This window comes from Arachis hypogaea, chromosome 4 (assembly GCF_003086295.3).
Source record: "Arachis hypogaea cultivar Tifrunner chromosome 4, arahy.Tifrunner.gnm2.J5K5, whole genome shotgun sequence".
In the NCBI taxonomy this organism is placed as follows: Eukaryota; Viridiplantae; Streptophyta; class Magnoliopsida; order Fabales; family Fabaceae; genus Arachis; species Arachis hypogaea.
Window position 1 is genome coordinate 61848501 of NC_092039.1, and position 27537 is coordinate 61876037.

At 38.1% G+C, this 27537-nt stretch overlaps 1 non-coding gene across 1 annotated transcript; it reads right to left on the minus strand.

Moving 5' to 3' along the window:
* Positions 1 to 17496: 17496 nt before the first annotated feature.
* On the minus strand, positions 17497 to 17604 carry LOC112799195 (small nucleolar RNA R71). The gene has a single exon (XR_003200771.1). It is a non-coding gene; the product is annotated as a small nucleolar RNA R71 (small nucleolar RNA).
* Between the last annotated feature and the right edge of the window lie 9933 nt (positions 17605 to 27537).

The window sequence follows — 27537 nt, forward strand, 5'->3', positions numbered from 1 at the left end:
ACAAAAGCGTGGCCGTTGATGATTTTCACCACGCTTTTGAAGCGTGGCAATTAAAAAGTGGCCAAATCTCTAATCTATTGCCACCCTCATAAAAGTGTGGCCATTGACCACTTTTGGCCACGCTTTTGAAGTGTGGCAAGAAAAAAGCGTGGACCGTTTCGTGATACTCAATACCCACCACAACACGTCTATGAACCCCTCCTCCTCAACGTCCTTATGAGCCATATGAACCAAACAAAGAGATACCCCAAGTCCAACCCAATTACTCCCAAGAACTACCACACTCACAAGCCCCTAATCCTTGCCCACCATACCAAGAGCTATATGAGCCACATTATGAACCACCACCTCAATATTCACCATCTCCATATCCTTACCAAGAAGAACCACCATCCTATTATGAATCATTTCTCCAAAATAATGAACCATCCTACCTACCCCAATCTCCACTGGATAACAACATCCTCAATGTTATTCACCAGGGGCAAACATCCATGGAGAACATGCTTAACTCTACCAAAAAGGGTCTGAACTCTGCTATACAAGCTCTCGCCTCCTGGATTGAATCACTAACTACCCTCAACAATCAACCCTCAAGCTCTAGTTCACTTCTTTATCAACCACATAATGATCTCTCCATCTCATCACCATCCCCCATGGAAGAGCACCCACATCTATCAATCCAAGAGCAACACGATCCCAATTATGCTACTGACATAAAACAAGAGAGAACGGATCGTCTTAGGGATGCAATGGATTGGTTGCACGCAGCCTTATTTCCAAAGACGCAAGAGAAGACCCAAAGGGTGGAGGTAGTAGAGACACTTGAAGAAAGTTATCATGAAGCGGAAGACATCAAGGAGGAGTTTGATTTTGTACTAGAGCAAGTGGAGAAAGACGAAACTATAGAAGAAGAGGAAGTGGTTGAAGACTTGGGAGATGCGAAACCTCTATGGAAAACTCCAGTCATAGAACCTCCTACCAAGACATTTGAATTTAATGTTCAGGAGGGTGTACATCCTCCAAGGCATATCACGGTTGAAGACTTAGAGGAGGTTGATCATGAGATGGATTTAATCATTGATGAATTCTTACCTAAAATTGAATCCTCCCCCACTAGACTGGACATAGAGATTAAAAAAGAAGAAGCACAGCCTTCTATACCCTTGGTAGGCAATGCAGAAGAGATTGAATTGGAAGAATGCTACCAAGAGGAAGCGGTTGAAGTTGAAGAGGCTTGCAAAGTGGTGGAAGAATTCAAAGAAGAGCACAAGGGAGTGGAGCTTGCAAGACCATTGGAAACACCTCTCCCAAAGCCATTACCATCTAATACAACATTCAAGTGGGTAAAATTCTTATCCTTAACCTTTACTTTCCCACTTGAATATGGTTTTCTTGAGGCGGATGGGCAGCTGAGGGCTCTTTGTGGCTATAAAAGTAAAAGAGAGATGGTTAGTGGTTGGCAACACAATCCTAGGTTCACTATGGTTGAAAGCTCAGAGTTGAAGTGCAAGGATCGGTATCAAGTTCGATTGAATGGGTCTAGAAAGTTGTTTGGCGGCCTCAGTGAGAATTCAAATTGCTTGCCACCCGGTTGGAACAATGGTGATCAACTCAAAGATGGGTAGTCGATGAATTTTAGAGGATGCTAGAAAGGTCTAAGGAATTAGGGTCTAGTCACACATAGTTTGCCATACATTAAATCTTACATGATTAAAATAGTTAGTAAGAAAAGTTAATCTGGAAAAATAGATAACTCTGAAGCCTTAACTATTTTCTCCATATTTTATTTTTCAACTTATTTACTTGCGTGCCTGCCTTCTGATATTTTCAAATTTAAGCCTTTTGAATATCTCAAAACCCCTTTCTGCTTCCCTAACTAAGTGAATCTTTTAACAATTGTTGCTTGATCCATCAATCCTCATGGGATCGACCCTCACTCACCTGAGGTATTACTTGGTACACTTGCGGGTTAGTCTGTGGTTGTTAAATCAACGCACCAAATTTTTGGTGACGTTCCCAGGGATTGATTGTGATTAACAATTATCAGTTGTTTGATTGCTTAGATTAGGCGTTTTAGTTTTAATTTTATTTAAATTTTATTTAAAAAAATTTCGAAACAAAAAAATTAAATAAATAAATAGCACCAATATTTTTCTTAATTTCTGAAATTAAGTTTGGTGTTTCCTAGTTAGTTTTATTTTAATTCTTAGAATTCTGTTCTTTCTTCTTTCCTTTCCTATTTACAACATGGTGCGTTTAATCCTTTTTGGTGTTTTGTGCTAAGGAAAAATAATGGAGAGAGATCACATGGGTTACTACTCACACCCAAGTAGTGATTCATATTATGGTGGATGGAGGAACTATCCAAATTTTGGTTGGCAAAGTCAAAACCAAAGAAACTTTAATACTCCATGTTCCAACTATCAAGAATCACCACCTCCTTCTTATGCATATCAAGAACCATCATCTCCTTATCCATCTCAAATACCATCAGATCTTGAGCTTCTCATGAAAGAATTCCTACATGATATAAAGACAAGTGTCAAAAATGTAGAGAAATATGTGCAGACGATGATCAAGAACCAGGAAGAGGAACAAGCAAATTCCTTCCCAAGAGATACAATGCAAGATCCTACGAAAGAAAGTGAGGAAACTAATCAAAGGAGTTTATACTCCAGTGAATTAGAGAACTTTCCACCCTCACATATGGAAGAAGAGGAAGATGCACAACCTCCCATGCCCTTGGTAAGCAATAAAGAAGAGATTGAATTAGAAGAAAGATACCAAAAGAAAGAGGTTGAAATTGAGGAAGCTTTCAAAGAGGTAGAAGAATTCAAAGAAGAACACAAGGGAGTGGAGCTTGCAAGACCACTTCCAAAGCCATCACCATCCAATACAACATTCAAGTGGGTAAAATTTCTATCCTTAACCCTTACTTTCCCACTTGAATATGGGCTACTGGAGACGGATGGTCAACTTAGAGCTCTTTGTGGAATTAAGGGTAAGAGGAAGATGGTTAGTGGTAAGAGTTGTCAAGCAAGGTTCAATATGGTTGCATGCTCTAAATTGAAGTGCAAGGATTGGTGTAGAGCTCAATTGAATGGGTCTAGATGTAACAACCCCGGTTTTCGAGTACGCGAGATCTTTTCTAAAAGTACGGAGAACTCCGGAGGATCAGTAAGGGGAGAAGCTCTGATATATCATCAAGTATCTCAATCCTCATTGTCATTATGCCATCTTTAAGTTAGAACCTTTTTCCGAGGCAAGCTCGATAACGCGGTCACGAAGAACCTAGTTTTTGAACCGTATCGGTTAGGAGTTTTGATCCAATTTTTTCGTAAATAGTCTCAGTTTGATGAACCGGACTCGATTCATGAGAGAAGAGAGATAATAGGATAATATTATCATTATATTAGTATTAGTAGCTTCATAAATAATATTATAAGATACCTGATTTGTTTTAGTTAAAAATAGAAAATCAGTTTAACTGGGTTCACAGTTTACTGGTGTAGCTTAGCACTAGCACTCTCTGATGACTTTAGCAATGCTATGGCCTCATTATACATGTTTTATTCTCACAATAAATATATTACTAGTGACATTTATGCTAGTACCTCAGAAAATAATTTTTAGAGATGTTTTTACAAGTGTTCCGATACATCTCGTTTTAGTAGTTATACACTTGAGATATTTTAATATTATTTTAATCCACCTCCAAGCCAACCAATCACAAATCACCCTACACCCCCAAGACACTCCAAGGCTGGTCATTTACTCCCTTTTGGCCAAAAATAACAAGAGAGAAAAGAGAGAAACTTTCATGAACATTTAATCTTCAAAGCTTGATTTCTTCTGAACTAAAACTCAAATCAAAATTCCGATTTCACCAAAATGATCCTCTCTTCTTCCTCTACATAACCATTTAACTTACCAAGGCTGGAAATAAGGTGATATGGCTGTTCCTTTCCCCTTTCAATTCGGTTTTCAAGGAAACATGCTTAAACATGTGTTTTCTTGATGTTCTTCCTTAGGAATCATGCTTAACTTGACTTGAGGGCCAAGAAATGTTAATTTCCAGCACGTCTAAGGTGAGATATCTCTTCCTAATGTGATGAGAGAGATTTGGTCAGTTGAGGGTTTGTGGATTTAAATTTGTTCTTGATGTGATTTAGGAGGAAAAAGTGCTTTAAGAACAGTTCAAAGAGTAACCGGATTTGAAGCAGCAAATCAAGGTAGGATTTGACGAATTTAATCTTGATTGATTGTGTTTGAGTTGTGTGATTATGATATGGTTTGTCTGTGTTTGAAATTGATTGTTTGTATGAGTAATTCTTGTTGAAATTTTGGTGAAAATTTGATGAAATTTGATGAAATTCAAGCTATGAATGTGTGTTCTTTTGGCTGTTGGAAAAACGAACCCTAGAGCTTAAATTGAGGTTCAATTTATGTTTAAAACATGTAGAAAATATGGGGTTTTAGTGGCTGGGAATTTATTTTGAATTATGGTAAAAATCGGTTGCTGAAAAGACTGAAAAACGGGTAAAAACAGAGAAAGAACACTTTGAGTGTGATGAAGAACAATGAAGAACAGGCTTTAGATCTTTAAAAGAGCAAGGAAGAAAAAATTTTGGTGTTTAAGGTGTTATTTAGTAATTTCTGAAAGTTAGGGTGGTTAAAGTAGAAATATTAAAAGTTACGGGTGGTAAAAAGTAATTTTTAAATGTTAAAAGTAAAAGGTAAGTTAATTTTGGAAAATTAATAATAAAATAATAAATAATAATGTTTAATTAAAAATAATATTTTAACAAAAATAATAAAATAATGCGGAAAAGGCACTTTTTTGTAAAAGCTTTAGAAAGACAGCTTTAAGCGCATGATCTCATAATTACCTTCATAAGACACTTAGGGAGTGGTAAAAACATATTAGTGAGGCAAAGATAAATAAAAGATAAAAAGTTGAAGAAAAGATAAAAATTAAAGTAAAAGTCTGTAGAGTATTAATGACAGAAAAATAGACAGAAATTAGTGAAGGAACTAGGGCAACATAGTTAGTCCTTGAGTTGCGACTAGGGTTAGGTATAATATGAAAAGTTAAACTATTTCAGTATACACTTAATGAACCTATACTTGGGACAGACTAACTATTCATACCGAAATTTACATAAGCTTTAAATACATACGTTAAACAGAGAAATCAGAGCAGAGTAGAGAGACACAGAGAATAGGGTAATCGAGTAGAGTAAAGAGACAATGAGAAAAGAGTAATATAACAAAGAGAATAGAGGAGAAGAGTGTAAGAATAAAGAGTTAAGCCTTGTGGAATGATGTTCTGTTGTATGTTCATCTACTGCTTTTCCATTGGCCCTAGAGGTCCTATAGGCCCAAGTTCACCTACAGTGAGTTGTTATTCCTGTAGATCGAAGTTCACCTGCAGTGAATATCAATTGTGTATCTCAGGGTGTTGCTCCTGTAGGCCGAAGTTCACCTACAGAGAGTTGTGATACCTGTAGGCCGAAATTCACTTACAAGGGCGCTATTTCTGTAAGCCGAAGTTCACTTACAGAGGTGCCATATCTATAGGCCGAAGTTCACCTACAGAAATAAAGCCATATCTAGGACTAGTTCCTGGGTAATGTCGGGTTGCAAGGTGTAAACCGACACGTGAGCTCATGGCCTGCATAGGACAGACATGCATCATACTTGGTTGTGCATTTCCTCTGTTATGATTGTTGTATAAATGTATGCTTTCCTTATTTGTATTCTATTCTCTGTGTTTGTGTTTTACTTTCTTATATTCTTCTGTTTGTGATCTGTTTTTAGTTTACTCTATTTTCTTTATTCGTCTGCCTTCTATTTACTGCATCTCTATATTCTGCTATATGTTTGCTAAGCGACACAGATTAATGAACTTAACTAATAACCCCGACCCTACTAAGAACTCCCCAGTTCTTATCCCTTCTCTCTCCCTTCTCCCTTCAGATAGAAGCATGAGTACCCTTCCGTAGTTTGCTGATGACCGTCCGTAAAGAGGATTCCGCTCTAGGTAGTCTTTTGAGTCTAGGGAGAATCCCGTTCTCTGTTCATATGTATATACGATGAGACCAGCCAACGTCTACATCCCATTTGTACGCAAACTTTAACCTAAATCTTGTGTACAAGACTCTTGTTATGTGGCTACTTGATGAGGAACTAGAGTGACGTCATATGGCAATGACTGATCGTGCATAGGAGTGATAGACGACCTTCCACCTTTTGATGACGTTCCACCTGACTTGAGTTTTGAAGACTTAGAACGTACTTTCCCTCACTTTAGTAGTTTAGAGGGACTAGGTGAGTATAGAGTCTAGGCTAGCCTGGGTGCCAGCTTAGGGACTTCTTGAACAGGTCAGGGCTTGGGATGTTGTATGTATATATATGTATATAGATATTATTTAGCTATATCTAGAGGTGTTCTAACTAAAGATCTTTACTCTAATAAAGGCTGATTCACGGAATGTTATCAACTGCTTGAGAAGTATTTATGTGTGGTTGTTTATAACTTCTTATTCTATTATTATTTGTGAATTGCTTATGAATGATTCTGTTTATTAATCCAAACGTTTTTTTTTTAAAAGTACCTCGCAAACTAATTACGCTTTTAACAACGAATCAGGCTCATATAATAAATAATAGATAATAATTAGGATGACAAATTGGTAGCACTCAGTTTCCGGTATGTCCTAGGCATATTGAAAATTGGGTCGTTACACTAGAAGGTTGTTTGGATGTCTCTGTGAGAATTCAGATTGCTTGCCACCCGGTGGGAACAATGGTGATCCACAAGAAGACGAGTTTAAAAGCAAGGTTTGGGACCCTGGAATTCATTCCCACAATAAACACTCTTGGGGCCTTGTCATTTGCTTCAACTTGCTCGAAGGCGTTATGCGCCTAGCTTGGAATCACGGTGGCCATTGGAATTACAAACATTGGTGGAGATTCCTGGATCAGTACAAGCACAAGCCACCATGACAAGGAGCTCACCACATGTCCAACTTAAGGACTTTAACTAAAAGTGCTTGGTGGGAGACAACCCACCATGGTATGATCACTCCTTTTCATTCTTAGTTGTTTTTCGTAGTAGTAGTTTTCTTACTTATTTGATTTTTATTAAGTTTTCACTATTTTTCAGATCATGCAGCTATGTTAGAACAGGAACCGGATATTTCAAAAAAAAACGAGCACACGATGCGCAAGCGTCGCTGATGCGTACGCGTCATAGGTGTGTGCGTGAAAAATAATGAGCAAACAGAGAGTTATGCGGGAGTGGCGCAGGAATGATGCCTTACGCACAAATATCCTCACGCGTATATGCGCGTCATTGGTGATGTTAGCACTCCACACATGCGCGTCATCGACGCGTACGCGTGACCTTGAAAATCGGCATCAAAGAATGTTTGGGCAGATAGTTCTGCTGGCTTGGGGCTAGAAGTGTGCTAGAGGAACAAATTTGATGTCATCTGCACAAATGGCCATCCACGCGTGCGCGTGCATGATACGCACGCGTCGTATGAAAATATTGGTTCCCAAGCCATGCGAACAGAGAGTTGTTCGTGCACGCGGGTGGCTTTTCGCGAATCGCGCAAAACCCAGGGGACGCGGACGCGTGCCTGATGCTTATGCGTCATTAAGAAAATTTTGCGACCCACGCGTTTGCGTGCCGTACGCGTACGAGTCGCCTGCGCCACACAACTACACTAGTTCGCCACCCAGTTTTACTTTTCTTTCTCTCTCTCTCCCAATCCTTAATTCTCTCTTGTTCTTTTATCCATTTATTCTTCTTCCATCGTATTATTTGTTTTTTTTTTTTCAGTTCTTCTTTGTTTGAGGACAAGCAAACCTTTAAGTTTGGTGTTGACCCTTCGCTTAGAGTTTTGCTGTCTAATTTTATGGCACCTAGGAAGGCGAATCATCTTCACGGAGGAGCACAACCTGAAGAATAAAACAACCGTTAGAATAACTTAGGTGGTTGAGTTCCTTTCATTCTATATTCCTTTCCACTTCTACTATATTATGTTCCAGGTTTCTGCTATTTTGCTTTGTTTGTTGCATGATCTTTTAGTAGTGAGAATCCTAGGTCTAGTTTAGTTTTCCCTTAATTGCTTTAGTTCTAAAAAGATGTCTCATATTTTACCCACTGAGCTTGAATTCAAATAAAAAATACAGAAGTGATGTATTTCATGAAAAATTGAGTTAATTTTAAGAGTAGTCTTATTTACTTAAATATGGTGGTATTTTCTGTGATTCTGAATGCATGACATGAATAGTGCATATTTAAATTTGAATCAAAGAATGTTGATGTACAAGGAACAGGAATTTAGATAATCATTATGATTTCTATGAAATTAATGAAAGTTTAATCCTTGAAGCAAAAGAAACAGCAAAAGAAAAATAAAAGCAAGGTCCAATGCTCTAAGCATCAATGAATAGGGAGGTCAGACACGATTAAAAGCTCAAAGAGTTGTTTCCCTAGTCACATGCTTATAGTGTTTCTGTGTCAAGTAATCCTCGAGACAAAACATTTAGAGTCGAGATCAATTGCAGAGTACACCAAAGGCTTTGAGCACCACTGTCTGGGTGTAACTGAAAAAAATATAATATTTAGAACTTAAAAAGAGTTCCCCAATTAAGTGCTAGTGGTGTTTCTGTGTCAAGTAAAGCTTGAGACAAAACATTTAAAGTCACGGCTAGGCTCAAGGTGCAAAGCACCAAAGAAAAATTGCTGTGTTCAAGGATTAAATTGAATTACAAAAGATCAGAGAATTCATAATATTATCCGGATTCTAATTCCAGATGACAGTAACATTCTTCTTATTCAAAGGAGAGTGAGATGCCAAAACTATTCAGGATTGCAGTTGTAAACCCCACTATAAGAAGAGACATGAGCTTAGTCGAATTTTCATTCTCATGCAAATTCACATCCTAAGCTTATATTAGTTTTGGTTACTTGAGGACAAGCAACAATTCAATTTTGGTGTTTTGATGCGTGAGCATCTTTCCTATCTTTTCCTAGCGAATTTGCATCTAATTTATTGAGTTTAATAAAGAATTAATTATCTTTTAGCCAATATGGATGCTACTTTGAGTCTTTTACAATTTTGTTTATTTTAGGTAGCATTCAGCTGGATTTGATGGAGTTTCTGCAGCAAGAATGAAAGGAGATGGCAACGAGGAGCGACTCGAATGCGTGACTCACGCATGCACGTGATTTGGAGCTTTCCATGGTGACGCGTGCGCGTGACTCACACGTATGCGTGACTTGTGAAAAAGACCATCGATGCGTATGCATGACTGACGCGTACGCAGACATGCGTGACGTGCAGAAAAATGCTGGGGAAAATTTCTGGGCTGTTTTGACCCAGTTTTCAACCCAGAAAACACAGATTAGAAGCTACAGAATGGACAAAACATGTGGTCCCCACCCATCAACTGAAGACCTGCTGATTATTATGATTTAAATTCAAATTTTATATTTAGAAAAATATATTATTTTTTAATTTTAGATAATTAGATTTCAAATCTATTAGGATTAGATATAAAAGGATATGCAACATTGAACTTTTCATTCAATTCCAGACTACCAAAATACATTTTATCAGAATCCTTATTTTCTTCTTTGAACCATGAGGAACTAATCCTCCATTGTTAAGGTAAGGAGCTCTGTCTATTTATATGGATTGATTTTATTGCTTTTTCTATTTTAATTTATGTATGGATTTATAATTTAAGAATTATTTTCGCTCTTCATCTTATGAATTCAGGTGGAACGGAAGTATGACCTTCTTTCTATTTGAGTTCTTGTAAAACTTGGAAAAGCTCTTTACTTGAACAACAGCTTGAAAACAATTTCTCCTAAATTTTAATTATTTGATTTAACAGGATACGTGACATATAATCTTCTTATTTTTGGGTAATTAGAATTTTTGTGGCATATAAACTGGAATTTAAACTTGATAAACCCCATTTTCAGGGTTTATCTTGTGCTTCATTTAGGGGACTTTATGACCTTTTACCCACATTTATCCAAGGAAATGACATGGTTTTGTGATTCTCCCTTAATTTGTGCTTAAGTGTGAAAACATGCTTTTAGACCTTTAATTTGATGATTTTTAATCCACCTTTGATTCCACTAGATGCCTTGATTTGTTTGTTAAGTGATTTCAGGTTGAAAAGGATAAGAATGGATCAATGGAGTGAGAGAAAAGTATACAAAGTGGAGAAGATCATGAAAAGCCAAAGAATTGAATTCGCCCATGGACGCGCGCCCGCAACAGGCGCTTACGCGCACCCTGCGAAATGGCCCATGGACGCGTACGCGTGCTGTGCGCTTACGCATCGATGCTGATACTTGACTTTTAAGTGAATTCGTGCCTAGCAAATTCTCAGTAGCTGTGGGGCCCACTTTGCAACCAACTTTGGCGCCAAGGTGCTTTAAAAGGGCCAAGGATTGAAGAGCAAAGGGGATTGAATCATTTTTACACATTAGGATTAAGATTAGTTAGTTTCTAGAGAGAGAAGCTCTCACTTCTCTCTAGAATTAGGATTAGGTTTAGAATAAAATTTCTAGATCTAGTTTTAATTCATGCTTTCATCTACTTCTACCTTTCAATTCTTTGTTGTTACATTCATCATTCTTCTATTCTTTTCTTGTAATTCCTTTATGTTGTTCCTATACTTTGTTGTAGATCTACTCTTGTTTCTTCTCTCTTCTTTCAATTCAAGTTGAGGTAATTCATGATAATTGTGCTTTATTTGGTTTTCTATTGTTGATCTCTTGCTTTTGTAGTTGTAGTTTCCTTTAATTCTTGCAATGTTTACCTTTATTGCCTTTTATGTGTTTGATGAAATGTCTCTTCTAGATATGAGTTAGATTTTGTTTCTCTTGGCTTAAGTAAAAACTCACAATAGAGTGAGGTCAAATCCCACAGGGATTGATTGGGCAAGCAACTTTAGTTGGAAGAATGTGCTAGTTGAGCTAAGCAGAAATTGAGTTGAGAGTTGCAGAAATTTAAATGGCGGGAAAGTAAATTACAGAAAGTAAATTACAGAATCTTAAATGGGAATTTGGGGAGATGAACATAAAGATAAATGATAGAAAGTAAAGAGAATGGGTAAGATCAGAAATGGGGGATTCATTGGGCTTAGGAGATGTTGCATTCTCCGGATCAAGTTCATTCTCATCTCTTCCTTAATCAATGCATTCATTGATCTCCTTGGCAATCTTAGGTGATTGGATCCCAATTCCTTGGCAACCCAATCTCTCTAAGCTTAAACAATTGCCCAATTCCTTGATTTAATTTCTCATGAGAAGAGATGAAGTATGGTCACTAATTATACCACATGTATTTCCAAATTAAAATGTTAGGAGGATTATATGTCACTATATCCGTCCAAACCCCAATTTGGTCCAACATGAGAAAGCATTTCTAGCATGATCTCCTCATCCCTTTTCCAAGGCTCAGAGGAGATCTAATTATGGAGAGTTTCTTTTCTAAGACAACTAACCAATTGAATTAAGATCGAAAGCTTTCTAGAAAATCAAGAGAAAAGAAAGAAGAAGAAGAATGAAAACTATAATTGATCCATCAAATTGCAACAAAGATCCCTAACCTAATGAAAGGGGATTTAGTTGTTCATAGCTCTGGAAATGGAAGATGATAGAAAAGAGTACATTCTAAAGTAATCTAGAATTTGCAGAAAAGTAAATATACAGAGTGTAGTTCTCCAAAATACCAAGCTTCTCTCTAGTTCAAAACTACTCCTATATATACTACTCTTCTTGATCTTCTAGTCAGTTCTTCAAGTCTTGGATATGGCCCTTTGATCTTGAGTAGAAGCAGTTACCATCTTTAGTGGGCTCAGCTTTGCTTGCAGAAAAAATGTGAGTTAGGCATGGGTGGATGTTGGTTAGGACGTTAGTGGTGTTAACGTTAAGTGAAAATGTGGGTTCGAGAACGTTAGTGACGATCACCTTTTTCACTAACATTCCAAACCAAAATGATCCACGTTAACTTCAACGTTAGTGGCACTAACGTGACCACTAACGTTGCCACTTGGTCCTTCGCAAACATTATTGGCATTCACCTTTTCCAATAATGTTACCTCTTGGTCCTTCGCAAATGTTATTGGCATTCACCTTTACCAATAACATTGCTGTTGTTTCTTTTCCCCACGTTAGTGTAACTAACTGGCCCTTAACGTGGGCATGCCCAAGCTTCGAGAGTGTTAGCGACACTTACCTTTGTCACTAATGCTTCAAACGCCCCTCTTTCTCACGTTAGTGTCTCACGTTAATTGTGTTAACGTGACCACTAACGTGGTGGTGATTGCCATCTCCAATGTTAGTGACAAAGGTGAGTGTCACTAACGTTGGCCTATCATTTCTTGCTCCACGTTACCCTTCACGTTAGTGGTCTTAACGTGACCACTAACGTGGGCAATATTGGCTTAGTCCAATGTTAGTGACAAAGGTGAGTGTCACTAATGTTGGCGATTGCTTTCTCTTCCCATGTTAGAGTTCACGTTAATTGGATTAACGTGACTCTTAACGTGGCTAAGTGTGCCCTTTTGGAACGTTAGTGGTATTCACTTTTACCACTAGCGTTGGAGCTTCCCTTTTCCTCCACGTTGGCTACCACGTTAATGTAATTAACATGGCAACTAACGTGGGCTATAATGGCTTCAAAGGCGTTATTGGCGATCACTTTTTCCATTAACACTACCAGCTTATTCCCATTCCACGTTAGTGGTCACGTTAATTAGACTAACGTGGCTGCTAACGTGGCTCTTCCTTGCTTCCTTTGTCCTAAAATCAAGCAAATCAAGTTCATTAAAGCTCTGTTCCAAGTCATGAGATCATGCATTATCCATTTTATCATTCAATTCCTGCCTAATTCTCATGAAACCATCTAAAGTTCACAATGTTTGCTTGAATCAAGATGTAAGTGTATTTTTATCCAAAACTTGCTTATTTACTAAGAAAATGCATGAAACTACCCTAAAATAGTAAAGAAAAGGTGACTAAAACTAGCCAAGATGCCCTAGCATCACAACACCAAACTTAAAGCTTGCTTGTCCTTAAGCAAGTACTAAAACATAGGAAAGATGAATGAAAGAACAAGATAAACAAATCATTATTATAGAAGTCAAGTTCTTGGTTTATAGGGTTTCATGCATAGCAACTTAGGTTCATTCCTTTACAGGTCCTTATCATGCCCTTGAACACTCACTTGATTGCATCCTTTGAGACTCCTTATTTATTGATCCTCCCTTCTTTTCCAGGGTTTATTGCATTCTTGGGCTAAGTGCTTTGTGAAGGGGCGACTCTTTAAAATAAACTTTCAGCCAACACTCCCGAACCAGTTGGTTCAAGGTGTTAGGTGTTGAGACACCCCTAAGGACTTACTCCCTCAAGTCCCTTTCCCCTATACATACACACCACAGGCACATAGTTTATTATTTTCTTTCTTGAGACCTTGGTGTCCAGCACCTCTTTGGGTTACTAAGTGTTCTGTAGCAAAGGTTGCTCTTGATAGTGGACTTTCAGCTAATAATCCCAGGTTAGTTAACCCATGTTACCAAGTGATAAGGCACCCCTGAGAGCTTATTCATCCAAGCATGTCCCTTGCACAGGAGCACAACAGACACATGCCTCAAGATTCAAACCCTTGGTGCCTAGCCTTATTTCTTATTATTTTTCTTTCCTTTTCAAACTCTTATTATTCTTTCTCTTTTTCTTATTAGGATCTTGTTGTTTGGCTAGTCTCATAGGATGTGTGTCAAGCATGTGATTTAGAGCATATAGCTTCCTATATACCTTGTTGGTGAACCAACTTAGCTAATCAATTACCATACCACAAACATTCAGAACTTACTTCATAAGATAAACCCCACTCTTGTTTTTCATAACATTTTCTTTTATATGACTTAAAAGGCAAGTATACTGATGAGCGGATAATTTATATGCTTTTTGGCATTGTTTTTATATAGTTTTTAGTATGATTTAGTTAGTTTTTAGTATATTTTTATTAGTTTTTAAGAAAAATTCACATTTCTGGACTTTACTATGAGTTTGTGTATTTTTCTGTGATTTCAGGTATTTTTTGGCTGAAATTGAGGGACCTGAGCAAAAATCTGATTCAGAGGCTGACAAAGGACTGCTGATGCTGTTGGATTCCGACCTCCCTGCACTCGAAGTAAATTTTCTGGAGCTACAAAACTCCAAATGGCGTGCTCTCAATTGCGTTGGAAAGTAGACATCCAGGGCTTTCCAACAATATATAATAGTCCATACTTTGCACAAGTTTTGATGACATAAAATGGCGTCAGAATTGGCATAAAAGTTGGAGTTAAACGCCCAAACTGGCATCAAAGCTGGTGTTTAACTCCAAGGAAGATCTCTACACGTGAAAGCTTCAATGCTCAGCCCAAGCACACATCAAGTGGACCCGAAAGTGGATTTCTGCATCATTTACCTATTTCTGTAAACCCTAGTATCTAGTTTCATTATAAATAGAACTTTTTACTATTGTACTAGGGGTCTTTTTTCCTATTTTCGAATTCACATGTCATTTGGGGAGGTTGGCCATTCGGCCATGCCTAGACCTTGTTCTTATGTATTTTCAACGGTGGAGTTTCTACACACCATATATTAAGGGTGTGGAGCTCTGTTGTTCCTCGAGTATTAATGCAATTACTACTGTTTTCTATTCAATTCAAGCTTATTCTTATTCTAAGATATTCGCTTGCACTTCAACCTGATGAATGTGATGATCTGTGACACTCATCACTATTCTCAACCTATGAACGCGTGCCTGACAACCACTTTCGTTCTACCTTAGATCGAGCGTATATCTCTTAGCCTCTATTCCGAAAGATCGGAGTCTTAATAGTATAAGCTAGAATTATTGGCGGCCATTCCTGAGATCTGGAAAGTCTAAACCTTGTCTGTGGTATAACGAGTAGGATCTGAAAAGGGATGACTGTGACGAGCTTCAAACTCGCGAGTGTTGGGCGTAGTGACAGACACAAAAGAATCACTGGATTCTATTCCAACATGATCAAGAACCGATAGATGATTAGCCATGCGGTGATAGTGCATTTGGACCATTTTCACGGAGAGGACGGGAAGTAGCCATTGACAATGGTGATGCCCTACATACAGCTTGCCATGGAAAGGAGTATGAAGGATTGGATGAAGGTAGTAGGAAAGCAGATATTCAACAGGAACAAAGCATCTCTATGCACTTATTTGAAATTCTCACCAATGAATTACATAAGTATCTATATCTTTACTTTATGTTTTATTTATCTTTTTAGTTATTAAAACTCCATAACCATTTGAATCCGCCTGACTGAGATTTACAAGGTGACCATAGCTTGCTTCAAGCCTACAATCTCCGTGGGATCGACCCTTACTCACGTAAGGTTTATTACTTGGACGACCCAATGCACTTGCTGGTTAGTTGTGCGAAGTTGTGAAAAAGAGTTGAGATTACAATTGTGCATACCAAGTTGTTGGCGCCATTGTGTATCACAATTTCGTGCACCAAGTTTATGGCACCGTTGCCGGGGATTGTTCAAGTTTGGACAACTGACAGTTCATCTTGTTGCTCAGATTAGTTAATTTTCTTTTCAAAATGTTTTCAAAAATCTTTCAAAAATTTTTTATTTGTTTCTGTTTTTCTAAAAAAATAATTTTCAAAAAAAAGAAACCCAAAAAAAATTCATAAAATCATAAAAACTCAAAAATATTTCATGGTTCTTGTTTGAATCTAGGGCCAAATTTTAAGTTTGGTATCAATTGCATGATTTTAATTGTCTTGCAATTTTCGAAACACATACATTGTGTTCTTGATGATCTTCAAGTCGTTCTTGATGAATTGCCTTGTTTGATCTTCATGATTTATTGATTTGCACTGCATGATATTCTACATATGCATTCTTGCATTCATATGGCCCAAACATGAGAAAGTTCTAAGTTTGGTGTCCTCCATGTTTTCTTTTATTAAGAAAACCGAGTTCTTGATGTTCATCTTGTTCTTCAAGATTATTCTTAGTCTTCATCTTGACGTTCATAATGTTCTTGCATATATCTTGTGTTTTGATCCAAGAATTATATGTTTCGACTCATTTTGTTATTTTTCAAAATTGAAAACATATCTTCTTGAATAAAGGATTTAGCAAAATGAAGATCCAAGAACATAAAGTAGAGGAATTACAGAGAAAAAGCTGGGCATTCAAAATGCCCAGTGAAAAAGGAAAACTGGCGTACCCTGGCTGGGCATTTAAATGCCCAAACCATGCAGCAATTAGGCGTTAAACTCCCAAAACATGCAGCTCCTTGGCGTTTAACGCCAGGATGACACAAGGAGAGGAATTTTGTTTTCAAATCAAATCATTTTCAAATCTTCATAATTTTTCAAAATCAAATCTTTTTCAAATCAAATATTTTCAATCATATCTTTTTCAAAATAATATCTTTTCAAACATATATTTTTCAAAAATCAAATCTCTTCCTCATATTTTCAAAAAAAAAATCCTTGATTTCAAAATCTTTTTAACTTCTTATCTTTTTCAAATTTATTTCTTATCTTTTTCAAAACCACCTAACCACTTTTTCACTTTTAATTTTCGAAAAACATTAACCTTTTTTCAAAATTCTTTTCTTTATTTAACTAATTATTTTGAACTTTAATTAAAATTTTCAAAAATTCTTCCCCCCTCTCTTATCTTTTTCTATTTAAACACTAACATTCCTCCTCCATTGTCAATTCGAACTCCATCTCTCTCATTGTGTTCGAATTCTTCTTCACTTACCTCATCCTTCTATTCTTGTTTTCCTCTAACACCTCAAGGAATCTATATACTTTGACATAGAGGATTCTATATTCTCTTTGTTTTCTTCTCTTTCATTTGAGCAGGAACAAATATAAAGGCATACTTGTTGAAGCTGATCCGGAACCTGAAAGGACTCTGAAGAGGAAGCTAAGAGCAGCTAAAGCACAAAACTCTGAAGAGGACCTCACGAAAATTTATGAAAAGGAAGCAGCAAAAGAAACAATTATGGCCGAACCAAACAACAATGCAAGGAAGATGCTTGGTGATTTTACTACACCAACTTCCAACTTCTATGGAAAAAGCATCTCAATCCCTGCCATAGGAGCAAACAATTTTGAGCTAAAGCCTCAATTAGTTTCTCTACTGCAATAGAACTGCAAGTTTCATGAACTTCCATAAGAAAACCCTTATCAATTTTTAACTGAGTTCTTGCAGATCTGTGATACTGTTAAGACCAATGGAGTTGAGCCTGAAGTCTACAAGCTTATGCTTTTCCCTTTTGCTGTAAGAGACAGAGCTAGAACATGGTTGAACTCATAACTCAGAGATAGCCTGGACTCTTAGGATAAGCTGGTCATGGCTTTCTTAGCTAAGTTCTTTCCTCCTCAAAAGCTTAGCAAGCTTAGAGTGGAAGTTCAAACCTTCAGACAAAAAGATGGTGAGTCCCTCTATGAAGCTTGGGAAAGATACAAGCAATTGACTAAAAAGTGTCCTTCTGACATGCTTTTAGAATGGACCACATTAGATATATTCTATGATGGTCTGTCTGAATTTTCCAAGATGTCACTAGACCACTCTGCAGATGGATCCATTCACCTAAAGAAAATGCCTGTAGAAGCTCAGGAACTCATTGAAATAGTTGCAAATAACCAGTTCATGTATACCTCTGAGAGGAATCCTGTGAGTAATGGGACGCCTCAAAAGAGAGGAGTTCTTGAAATTGATGCTCTAAATGCCATATTGGCTTAGAACAAAATATTGACCCAACAAGTCAATATGATCTCTCAGAGTCTAAATGGATTGCAAAATGCATCCAACAGTACTAAAGAAGCATCTTCTGAAGAAGAAGCTTATGATCCTGAGAACCCTGTAATGGTAGAGGTGAATTACATGGGTGAAGCCTTTGGCAACACCTATAATCCTTCATGAAAAAATCATCCAAATTTTTCATTGAAGGATCAACAGAAGCAAGGCTTCAATAATAGTCAACAATAGGTTTAGCAATAGCAAACCTTTCCCATCATCACCTCAGCAACAGACAGAGCATTCTGAGCAGAATCCTTCTAGCTTAGCAAACATAGTCTCTAATTTATCTAAGGCCACTTTTAGTTTCATGACTGAAACAAGATCCTCCATTAGAAATTTGGAGGCACAAGTGGGCCAGCTGAGTAAAAGGGTTACTGAAACTCCTCCTAGCACTCTCCCAAGCAATACAGAAGAGAATCCCAAAGGAGAGTGCAAGGCCATTGATATAATCAACATGGCCGAAACCTTAGAGGAGGAGGGGGACGTGAATCCTAATGAGGAAGACCTCAGGAGACGTCCAATGGTCAGTACGGAATCCCCTAATGAGGAACCAAAGGAATCTAAGGCTCATACAGAGACCATAGAGATTCCCTTGGACCTCCTTCTACCATTCATGAGCTCTGATGACTATTCATCTTCTGATGAGGATGAAGACATTGTTGAAGGGAAAGTTGCCCAATATTTAGGAGCAATCATGAAGCTGAATGCCATGCTGTTTGGTAATGAGACTTGGAAGGAAGAGCCTTCCTTGCTCACCAATGAGCTAAATACATTGGTTTAGCAAACTTTACCTCAAAAGAAACAGGATCCTGGTAAAATCTTAATACCCTGCACCATAGGCACCATGACCTTTGAAAAAGCTCTATGTGACCTGGGGTCAGGGATAAACATGATGCCACTCTCTGTGATGGAGAAACTGGGAATCTATGAGGTACAGGCTGCCAAATTCTCATTGGAGATGGCAGATAAATCTATGAAAAAGGCTTATGGACTAGTAAAGGACGTGCTAGTGAAGGTTGAAGGCCTTTACTTCCCTGCTGATTTCATAGTCTTAGACACTAGGAGGGATGAGGATGAATCCATCATTCTTGGAAGACCCTTCCTAGCCACAACAAGAGCCGTAATTGATGTTGACAGAGGAGAGTTGATCCTTCATGTGAATGAAGAATGCCTTGTAGTAAAGACTCAAGGTTCTCCATTTGTAACCATGGAGGGTAAGCATGAAGAGCTTCTCCCAATACAGAGTCAAACAGAGCCCCCACATTCAAACTCTAAGTGTGGTGTTGGGAGGCCACAGCCAAACTCTAAGTTTGGTGTTGAGATATCTCAACCATACTCTGATCATCTGTGAGGCTCCATGAGAGCTCACTGTCAAGCTATTGATATTAAAGAAGCACTTATTGGGAGGCAACACAATTTTATTCTAATTTTATCTATATTATTTTGTTTTCTTTTAGGTTGATGATCATGTGAAGTCACAAAGACAATTACAAAAATAAAGAAAAAAAAATAAAAAACAGCATTGAAAACAGCACACCCTGGAGGAAGGACTTAGTGGCGTTTAAACGCCAGTAAGGGTAGCAAAACGGGCGTTTACACGCCCAATCTGGCACCTTTCTGGGCGTTTAAACACCAGAATAGGGCACCAGACTGGCGTTTAAATGCCAGAACAGGGCAACAAGCTGGCATTTAGACGCCAGAACAGGAAGGAAGGCTGGCGTTTAAACACCAGAACAGGGCAGTAGACTGACGTTTAAATGCCAAAATTGCACTCTAAGGAATTTTGAACGCCCAATTAGAGCAGGGAAGTGAATTCCTTGACCCCTCAGGATCTGTGGACCGCACAGGATCCCCACCAACCTCAACTCACTCTCTCTCCTCTTCACACCTTTCTACAATACTCTTTCCCAAATACCCTTCACCAATCACCTCCATATCTCTTCCCCAAATACCCTTAACCAATCACTTCTTAACTCTTCCCCAAAAACCCCCCACCCACCTTCAAAATTCAAAATCATCTCCCTCCCAAACCAACCCAAACCATTCGGCCACTCTCCTTATAAATACCCCCTTCACACATTCATTTTCACACATCACAAACACCTTCTTCCCTTCTTGGCCGAACCCTATACACCCTCCATCTCCTCCATTTTCTTCTTCTTCTACATCTTTCCTTCTTCTTTTGCTCGAAGACGAAAAAATATTTTAATTTTGGTGTGGTAAAAGCATTGCTTTTTGTTTTTCCATAACCATTTATGGCACCTAAGGCTAGAGAAACCTCTAGAAAGAGGAAAGGGAAGGCAACTACCTCCATTTCTGAGTCATGGGATATGGAGAGATTCATCTCCAAGATCCATCAAGACCACTTCTATGAAGTTGTTGCCATGAAGAAGGTGATCCCTGAGGTCCCTTTTATGCTCAAAAAGGGCGAATATCCGGAGATCCGACAAGAGATCCGAAGAAGAGGTTGGGAAGTTCTTTCCAACCCCATTCAACAAGTTGGAACCTTAATGGTTCAAGAGTTCTATGCAAATGCATGGATCACTAGGAACCATGATCAACGTATGAACCCAAACCCAAAGAATTGGCTTACAATGGTTTGGGGGAAATACTTAGATTTTAGTCTAGAAAATGTGAGGCTAGCGTTCAACTTGCCAATGATGGAAGAAAATACACGCCCCTACACTAGAAGGGTCAACTTTGATCAAACGTTGGACCAAGTCATCATGGACATATGTGTAGAAGGAGCTCAATAGAAAAGAGACTCAAGAGGCAACCCGGTTCAATTAAGAAGACCGGATCTTAAGCCTGTGGCTAGAGGATGGTTGGAGTTCATCCAACGCTCTATCATTCCCACTAGCAACCGATCTGAGGTAACTGTGGATCGGGCAATCATGATCCATAGTATCATGATTGGAGAGGAATTAGAAGTTCATGAAATCATACCTCTAGAACTCTACAAGGTGGCTGACAAGTCCTCACCTTTGGCAAGATTAGCCTTTCCCCATCTCATATGTCACCTTTGCTATTCAATTGGGATTGTCATAGAGGGAGACATCCTCATTGAAGAGGACAAGCCCATCACTAAGAAGAAGATGGAGCAAACTAGAGAGCCCATTCATGGCACTCAACAAGAGCATGAGGAGGGCCCTCATCAAGAAATCCCTGAGATGCCTCACGGGATGCAATTTCCCCCACACAATTATTGGCAGCAACTCAACACTTCTTTGGAAAGCTTGAGTTACAACATGGACCAATTAAGGGTGGAACACCAAGAGCACTCCATCATTCTCCATGAGATTAGAGAAGATCAAAGAGCTATGAGGGAGGAGCAACAAAGGCAAGGAAAAGACATAAAGGAGCTAAAGAGCACCATTGGTTCTTCAAGAGGAGGAAGACGCCACCCTCACTAAGGTGGACTCATTCATTAATCTCCTTGTCTATTTATTTTCTGTTTTCAGCTTTATGCTGTATGTTCTATCTATGTTTGTATCTTCACTACATGATCATTAGTGTCTAGTGTCTATGCCTTAAAGCTATGAATAACCCCATGAATCCTTTACCTCTCTTAGATGAAAAATGTGCTTAATTACAAAAGAACAAGAAGTACTTGGCTTTCAAATTTAATCTTGAAACTAGTTTAATCATTTTGATGTGGTGGCAATACTTTTTGTTCTTTGAATGAATGCTTGAATAGTGCATATTTTTTATCTTGTTGTTTATGAATGTTAAAAGTTATTGGCTCTTGAAAGAATGATGAACAGAGAGAAATGTTATTGATAATCTGAAAAATCATGGATGTGATTCTTGAAGCAAGGAAAAGCAGTGAAAAAAAAGGGCAAAAAAAAAGAGAAAGAAAAAGAAAAGGAAGCAATAAGAAAAAGCCAATAGCCCTTTAAACCAAAAGGCAAGGGTAAAAAGGATCCAAGGCTTTAAGCATTAATGGATAGGAGGGCCCAAGAAAATAAAATACAGGCCTAAGCGGCTAAATTAAGCTGTCCCTAACCATGTGCTTGTGGCATGCAGGTCCAAGCGAAAAGCTTGAGACTGAGTGGTTAAAGTCATGATCCAAAGCAAAAGAGTGTGCTTAAGAACTCTGGACACCTCTAATTGGAGACTTTAGCAAAGCTGAGTCACAATCTGAAAAGGTTCACCCAGTTATGTGTCTGTGGCATTTATGTATCCGGTGGTAATACTGGAAAACAAAGTGCTTAGGGTCACGACCAAGACTCAAAAAGTAGCTGTGTTCAAGAATCAACGTACTGAACTAGGAGAATCAATAACACTATCTAAAATTCTAAGTTCCTATAGATGCCAATCATTCTGAATTTCAAAGGAAAAAGTGAGATGCCAAAATTGTTCACAAGCAAAAAGCTACAAGCCCCGCTCATCTAATTAGAACTAAGCTTCATTGATACTGTGGGATTCATTGTATATTCTCTTCTTTTTATCCTATTTTGTTTTCAGTTGCTTGGGGATAAGCAACAATCTAAGTTTGGTGTTGTAATGAGCGAAAAATTTATACGCTTTTTGGCATTGTTTTTATATAGTTTTTAGTATGATTTAGTTAGTTTTTAGTATATTTTTATTAGTTTTTAAGCAAAATTCATATTTCTGGACTTTACTATGAGTTTGTGTGTTTTTCTGTGATTTTAGGTATTTTCTAGCTGAAATTGAGGGCCTGAGCAAAAATCTGATTCAGAGGCTGACAAGGGACTGCTGATACTATTGGATTCTGACCTCCCTGCACTCGAAGTAGATTTTCTGGAGCTACATAACTCCAAATGGCACACTCTCAATTGCGTTAGAAAATAGACATCCAGGACTTTCCAGCACTATATAATAGTCTATACTTTGCGCAAGTTTTGATGATGTAAAATGGTGTCAAAATGCCAGCTCTCTGCCCTTTTCTAGCGTCAAAACGCCAGAACTGGCATAAAAGTTGGAGTTAAACGCCCAAACTGGCATCAAAGCTGGTGTTTAACTGCAAGGAAGACCTCTACACGTGAAAGCTTCAATGCTCAGCCCAAGCACACATGTCATTATAAATAGAACTTTTTACTATTGTACTAGGGGTCTTTTTCCCTATTTTCGAATTCACATGTCATTTGGGGAGGCTGGCCATTCGGCCATGCCTAGACCTTGTTCTTATGTATTTTCAACGGTGGAGTTTCTACACACCATAGACTAAGGGTGTGGAGCTCTACTGTTCCTTGAGTATTAATGCAATTACTACTGTTTTCTATTCAATTCAAGCTTATTCTTATTCTAAGATATTCGCTTGCACTTCAACCTGATGAATGTGATGATCCGTGACACTCATCACTATTCTCAACCTATGAACGCATGCCTGACAAACACTTCCGTTCTACCTTAGATCGAGCGTATATCTCTTAGCCTCTATTCTGAAAGATCGGAGTCTTCGTGGTATAAGCTAGAATTATTGGCGGCCATTCCTGAGATCTGGAAAGTCTAAACCTTGTCTGTGGTATTCCGAGTAGGATCTGAAAAGGGATGACTGTGACAAGCTTCAAACTCGTGAGTGTTGGCGTAGTGACAGACGCAAAAGGATCACTGGATTCTATTCCAACATGATCGAGAACCGACAGATGATTAGCCGTGCGGTGACAGCACATTTGGACCATTTTCACTGAGAGGACGGGAAGTAGCCATTGACAACAGTGATGCCCTACATACAGCTTGCCATGGAAATGAGTATGAAGGATTCGATGAAGGCAGTAGGAAAGCAGAGATTCAATAGGAACAAAGCATCTCTATCCACTTATCTGAAATTCTCACCAATGAATTACATAAGTATCTCTATCTTTACTTTATGTTTTATTTATCTTTTTAATTATTAAAACTCCATAACCATTTGAATCTGCCTGACTGAGATTTACAAGGTGATCATAGCTTGCTTCAAACCGACAATCGCTGTGGGATCTACCCTTACTCACGTAAGGTTTATTACTTGGATGACCCAGTGCACTTGCTGGTTAGTTGTGCGAAGTTGTGAAAAAGAGTTGAAATTACAATTTTGTGCACCACATACATGTGAGCAAGATGAAAATGAAGGCCAGGAATTTAGACTAGCATACATAGACCTAAGTAACGAAATTCTAAAGGCAGAATTGAAAATTCCAAAGCTACTATGGAAGCATGTTCTATTTCATACATGATTTTCCATATTTAAAACATGAAAGAGATAGAATGAAGAGGAAACCTCACCACCTTTTACTTATTGGAATGCTCATGCTCTCTTTCTTGTTTGTCTTCTTTGTGTCCACTTGCACTTCCCTGCATCTGTGTTATTCTGGCTCTTTTCCAATCTTCCAATGCCTTCTTTACTGATTCATGATTTCTTTCGGCTCTTTCTCGTTCTTCTCGTGCTAATTCATCCTTTACGTCCTCATATCTTGTGATCCCAGGGTGTTATACAGGCAGTTGTCTGACTAAGTATCCGAGCCTAGCTTGAGTTTTTACATGATATCCAGTCTCACTCATATAGACTCCTTCCGAGAACGTGAAGAGAGAACTTTTGATTGGTCTAGAAATTAGAATAAATTTTTGTTGCAAGTATAGCTTCTAAACCAACAAAAATCCTTTCTTACAAACGTTTTGGTTGTCACAATTAACAAACCCCTTTGAAATTGATAACCGAAGTATTTAAACCTCAGGTCGTCTTCTCAAGGAATTGCAGGGAGGTATGATTTATTATAAAGGATAATTAAATTTAATATTTCTAAAGCATAGAAAACATGTTTTCACATATATCACATCATGAGGAAGGAATTGTAAAACCATGCAAATAGTATGAATAAGTGTGCAAAGGCTTGATAAAAACCACTCAATTGAGCACAAGATAAACCATAAAATAGTGGTTTATCAATCTCTCCACACTTAAATATTAGCATATCCTCATGCTAAGCTCAAGAGAAGCTATAAAGGAATGAAGAGGAATGGTAAAATGTATGAAATGCAACGTATCTATATGAATGCAAAAATGTTTCTATCTACTTGGTTAAAAGTAAGCAAGTTCTTCAAGACAAATATGAATCAATTCCACTAATTCAAATTATACAATGAAAGACAAGTAAACTTGTAAGAAGATAGCTCATGAAAGCAGGGAACATAGAATCAAGCATTGAACCCTCACTGGTAGTGTATATCACTCTAGTCTCTCTAGTGTATAGGGTAATCACTCTACTCTTCCCTAGTCATGCTTTCTAAACTTTGTTCTTCATCTAACCAATCAACAAGTATTTAATGTACCAATGCAAACATCATGAGGTCTTTAATGTACCAATGCTTTCATGATACATTCCCTTATTAACCCATGTTCCCACAGTTTCTCCACACTTAGTTGATACACAATCTTTATCTTAAGCTAACCAAAGATTCAATTGGGATATTTAATTTGTTTTTCTGCTTAAGGACAGTGATGTGGTTATAGAACAGAAGGGGATTAAAAAGTTCAAAGTGGCTAACAAAGGGAATTTAAAGGGTAGGCTTATTTGGGATAAGTGAGCTAAAACAAATAATGGCCTCAATCATATGCAAGCATGTAAATACACTAAATAATGGACATATAGAATGAAACAAAGTAAAGATTGCAATCATAGAGAAGAAAACACACAAGAATAAAATATTTATGGTTAAACAATATAACCATGTAAATAAGCTCAAAGTCTCACAGGTTGTGTGTTCTAGCTTTTAACTATGTTCCAAATACAACTTCCAAACAAGTTTAACACAAATTTTTCAATTTAAATTAGTGAAATACTATAAAAATTTCTTGAAAAAGAAAATATTACTTCAACCAAGTAGTAACTAAATGCATAAAATCAAACAAACATGCAATCAAATATGCAAATGCAGCAATGAACAAACAAAGAAAATAGAATATTGGTGTTGAGAAGAGAATAACTAACCTGTGGAGATCGGTATCGACCTCCCCACACTTAAAGATTGCACTGTCCTTGGTGCATGCTAAGATGTACAAGTGGACGGAGGTTGTTGTTCCTCAGCTGGTGCTCTCTTTGTTCCTTTCCTTGCCGGTGGTTTGGGAGTAGCTTTCTCTATACCCTTCTTGGTGGCCATCCTGAAAAGGGAAAAAGAAAGTAACAAGTAAAGCTAGGGGATCCAACAAGGAAGAGAGCGGGAAAGGTGGTAATCAATGCATAGTAAAGAAGAATGACGTTAACACCTGGTCATGACTACATGTGAAAAGTCATCAATGGAAATATAGCAAGTGCATGTGATGACAGTTAAATGCAAGATGTTTATTGGCATGCTGGCAAAGGCATGAGTAGCATAGATCAAGCATTCAATGTCCAAGTTATATTACCAAGTCTTCCAAACTAACAATATGCTTGTAATAACAGTTATATTTAATTAATAAAATATGAAAAGGGTTTTGTGAAAAGCAAGCATTTAGAGTAGTAGAATAAAGAAATCTAAAAATAGTGCATAATGCCATACGGGCTTTTTCACAACCACATAGCATGCATGGTAAATAAGGTATGGAAAGTATTAAATTGAACATGCAAGCAACCCTATAAAAGAAAATAATATATAATTATTAAACAATTTCTTAACAATCCACAAGCAAAATAATGACCCAAATAAATTTCCAACACCAATTAAAAGAAAAAGAAAGAAAAAGAAAAAGAAAGGAAAGAAAAGATTTAGATATGGGGAAGAAATGATAAGATATTTGGCTGATCTGGAAAGTGGTGCGGCGCATGTGACGTGGACGCGTGGGGGCACGCGTACGCGTGGTAGGGCTTGTGCGTCTAGCACGAGTCCATCCCCATTCTAGCCCAACTTTCGGCCTTACACCCTTTTTACATCGATTTACAAAGCCACGCGATCGCGTGGGTGACTCGAACACGTGCGGAGGCTATTGCGGGCATGACGCGGACGCGTCTTCGATGCGGTCGCGTGGATCAATTTGTGCCAAAGGCACGCCTCCAGCCGCGCTCTCGCGTGACTCTCTGTTCACTTTTCTTTTCTTTCCAATGCACTGGTGACGCGGACGCGTCAGCGATGCTGCCGCATAGCGTGCGTGCTTTTTTTTTATGCAGTATGCAGAATGCAATGCTTAATGTGAATGCTATGCATGATTCCAGGTTCAAAAAAGTAAAATAAAACTCAAAAACAAACAAAACTAAATAAAATTAAAATTGAAAAAGGAACGATCATACCATGGTGGGTTGTCTCCCACCTAGCACTTTTAGTTAAAGTCCTTAAGTTGTACATTTGAGGAGCTTCCTGTTATGGTGGCTTGTGCTTGAACTCTTCCAGAAATCTCCACCAGTGTTTGGAGTTCTAGTAGCCTCCGGGGTCCCAAACTAGGCGCAGAAAGCCTTCAAGTAAGTTAAAGCAAGTGACAAGGCCCCAAGAGTGTTGATTGCCACAATAAATTTCGGGGTCCCAAACCTTACTTTTGCACCTGTCTTCTTGTTGATCCTTAGTGTTCCAACTTGGTGGCAGGCAATCGGAATTCTCACTGAAGCGGCCAAACAACTTCCTAGACCCATTCAGTTGAGCGTTACACCAACCTTTGTGTCTAAATTTTGAGCATACAACCATGTTGAACCTTACAGGACAACTCTTACCACTAACCATCTT